At 41.9% G+C, this 3,715-nt stretch overlaps 1 long non-coding RNA gene across 1 annotated transcript; it reads left to right on the top strand.

Moving 5' to 3' along the window:
* The first annotated feature begins 256 nt into the window (after positions 1–256).
* On the top strand, positions 257–2,631 carry LOC115179828 (uncharacterized). Its single transcript, XR_003873002.1, has 3 exons — positions 257–327; positions 1,274–1,386; positions 1,749–2,631. It is a non-coding gene; the product is annotated as an uncharacterized LOC115179828 (long non-coding RNA).
* Positions 2,632–3,715: the final 1,084 nt, after the last annotated feature.

Genomic DNA, 3,715 nt, shown 5'->3' with positions numbered 1-3,715 from the left:
TGGCGTCTTGTGCACACTTCTCTCAGTGGTGCCTGAAACTCGGTGAATAAAGTGATTTAAAAACACATTTGTGAACATTTGGACACATGTATCACGTCTCCATAATTTGGTGAAATTCCCGCCGTTGAAAAATGAGGTTGAAATGTAATGTAATTGTAATATACCGTGTATTTCATTTCCAAATCGCTCTGGGACGGGAGCTGTGTCGTCACGTCAGACTCTCATTTGCATATTGCCCAGTATATCTCCTATGCTTGCGCAAGGGCGCGACACATTGCTGCAACGCAAAGCCTGGAGAAGTACAACTAGTCAATCAGTCCAACTTTGGTAAGCACTGATATTCCTATTAACTGTATGGTATTGCTCATATAAAAGTAGGATAACTAATATCTGCTGAAATGCTGCCGGAATAGTGTAACTAACCTGAATTTATCCTTGCGAGAACATTCTAACCTGTACGGTGCCAAGGACAAAAGATGCGACTATAAAGATGTTCAGATGTATACCTCTTTTTTGTTGTTGAAAGAAACATCTAACTAGTAAATAGAAACGAATGGATATGTGTTCTATTTGAGTTTCGCTGTGTAACACTAGCCATATCTATCCATATCCTTTGTTCAGATTATTTGTGGTGGTGATAAACTACGGTCAATTGTCTAAATCATGCGTAATAACATTTGAAATGTGCCTTTAGATAGTATGTTGTGACACGTATAGTTATGAATGGGCCAATTTGAGGGAATTGGGGTACAATTTGGGAGCCTATCTTCGAAGATAAAGCGGATCTGGGCGGTGGTTCTCCAGATTGCGCTGCCCAAGGGAGAGGCGAGTCTTAGACCATACACGTGGAATTAAAGTCTGATCAGCATTGAAGACAAATATTTTGAAAATAGATTTAATATACTGTATCTTTATACTTTAGCCGTTGATGTGAACGCATGGTTGGTTATGTGTGGCCAACAGCTTTTTCTCTTTTCGGCCGTTCTCAGCATGGGAACGCGTATTGTTATGCAAATGTGCATTTTGGGGAATATTAGGCGCCATTCATTGTGGGGTGCGGTTTTGTGCCCCTGTCTGTGACATGGTCCCTGAATTGGGTAACGGGATGTGAGGCAAATTGCACCAGGCTCTGCTTGAGGCGAACAAAAGAATGCAGGCGCACCACTTACACGTTTTGGTCACGTCGCTAGTTGCGCACTTGAGGAAAAGCTATTGTGGCTGCAGTGCTGTCTGAGCATATGTTGAATTAAAAGAATGCTTCTCGTTTTGACAGACACTTCGCAATCATGTCTGACAAGCCAAATCTCGAGGAGGTCGCCAGCTTCGACAAGACCAAGCTGAAAAAGACCGAGACGCAGGAGAAGAATCCGCTGCCGACTAAAGAAAGTAAGGATACAGACATTTATGCAATAGTCTGACATTATATGACACATGAATACCGGTTGAATCAACGTTGATTCCACATAATTTCAATGAAATTCCTTGAGCCAATGTGGAATAGAAGTTGAATTGACATCAGTGCCCAGTGGGATGCATCATAAGAAGGCTACTGTACACTGTAGGCCTACTGGTACTGCTATAGAATATAATCCTACCTTTTCAACGTTAACATTTTGGATCTAGGCTATGCTACAGAAGACATGATAGGCCTAGGCTAAGTGAAAGACCATTTACGCCTCAAGGGTGTTGAGATTCTCATCACTGTTATTTTGTCTCTCTTTCGCTCTGTCTCTCTCTCTTGTCCCCAGCCATTGAACAGGAGAAGCAGGCGTCATCGTGAAGACCATCCCTCCGTCATGCACTGTACACCCCCTCCTCCTCCATTGCCTTCTTTTCACTCACTTCTTTTTAGCTGTATAACTTGTCAAGAAAAACCCCCACCAACAACACAAAGCTGCACTGCGATGGATGACCATCCATGTCCAGGCGCTGACCCCGCCCCTCCACCAATAGAGGAGCAGGCCCTCGCCTAGCCAGGCCAGGAATGAGGAAGTACTACCAACCAACCAGGGGCGGTACGGTGGATGGGGCCCAAAGGTGTGGGGTGTGGTGTCCAAACATCAATACGGGGTAGAGAGGGCTACAGGATGGGGGCGTGGTATTGGATCTAGGAAGTTACATCCCTCGTTCGACATCCAATTTCCTGTGTGGCCTCTTGTCGACCTGGTAACACACGCCCCAACCATGTCCGGCTTTTTTTTATTTCAGTTTCGGGAAAAATGCACAACCTTTTTTTGTTTTTACGCTGGTAATATGATTAACATACCCATCGTTTAATACAAGTTTTCTGTCAGATATTTTTTTATCGAACCAAGGATGAAAAAACGGAATCCATCTAGTCTTCGGAGATACTCGTGTGGATTTTATTTACATTGATGTTTTTAAAACGTTACTGTACGTTGACCTTTTTTATCGATGTGATTTGGGATAGCTTTTTGTGTTGCACCCTGTCTCTGAATTGTTAATACTGTAAGGAAAAAAGATCATTACTGGAAATTAATTCCATGTGTTCTGCGTCGATCAAATTATTTGGAGTTTTCTAAAGTCCCAACAGTCGTGTTAATCTGCCACATACCTTTACCAAGAATGGAAACAGTGAAATGTTGTAATAAAAAAATGTGTTTCTATGAAGTGACTTGCGACATGCTTTCTTATCCATGCATTTTTTAACATTGAGGGATGCATACTTGGTGGACCACCCACGTTCTGTGTTTGTCAACTAAGGCCAATACTCTGGTCTGCCGATGGTAACCCACATTTCGTACTCTACATGACCCTTGAACCTGCAAGGCGATGAGGCTGTTTGCACTGGGAAAATTACTCAAAAACGGCAATATCTTTGGGTATTTTACTCATTAGTCCACTGTTGATACAGTCCCGCATTTTTTTGCATGTCAGCAGTCAAGCTTTCAAAACGCAACATCATGATGATGTGGCAGGTGATACTTTGCTTCCTGAAAATCCTATATCTTGAAAACTTGACTGCTGACATGCAAAACATTTTGGGACTGTATCAACAGTGGACTAGTTCATATTTTTTTTAAAGAGATTTTGATTAGATCTTCCCTTTTTAAAGGCATATCCAGGACATTTCAATTAACAATGCAGTACTCTATTTCCAGAAAGATCCACGGGCACGTTGACGATTAAGGCCTTTTATGCCATGTTTATAGGTGAATAAGATCTCAGACTCAGCATTGATTATCTCACACATTCAGTATCAGCTCAGGCACTGTAGGCACTTAGAGTTGAGTGAAAAAGGAGTGGGTGCATTCATATCTACTGTCATTCATGAAATACACATTGATTCATAGAGTATTTGATTGTAAAGCCATGTGAACAAATGTACGGATGTACACATTTCAATGGCACAGTGTAGATATAAACTCTTGACAGAAGACTTTATCTCAAACGTTCAAAGAAATGAAGTAAGCGCATAATCAACATGAGTAAGATTCACCTCTGAATTCGGTTTTATATGAGTTAGCAGTTCTTTGTCCTCGGTGGGGTCAATAGGGTGTTGCCTCTCTCTAAGTTGGGGATTTATTCAGCCCGACTCCCTTCAGCTTGAATTAGTGTTCACCTGCAAAGCCTAATGGTATTATCATGACATCAGACACTCTACTTCCTGGAAATGGACAGACCGATGACAAACATATTCATATTCCATCCATACACAAGCCAGGGCTGTTTCACTTCACTTCCTTATCAATAT

This window comes from Salmo trutta, chromosome 39 (assembly GCF_901001165.1).
Source record: "Salmo trutta chromosome 39, fSalTru1.1, whole genome shotgun sequence".
Taxonomy (NCBI): Eukaryota; Metazoa; Chordata; class Actinopteri; order Salmoniformes; family Salmonidae; genus Salmo; species Salmo trutta.
The sequence above is the reverse complement of the archived record's forward strand: the minus strand, read 5'-3'. Positions and strand labels throughout refer to the sequence as shown.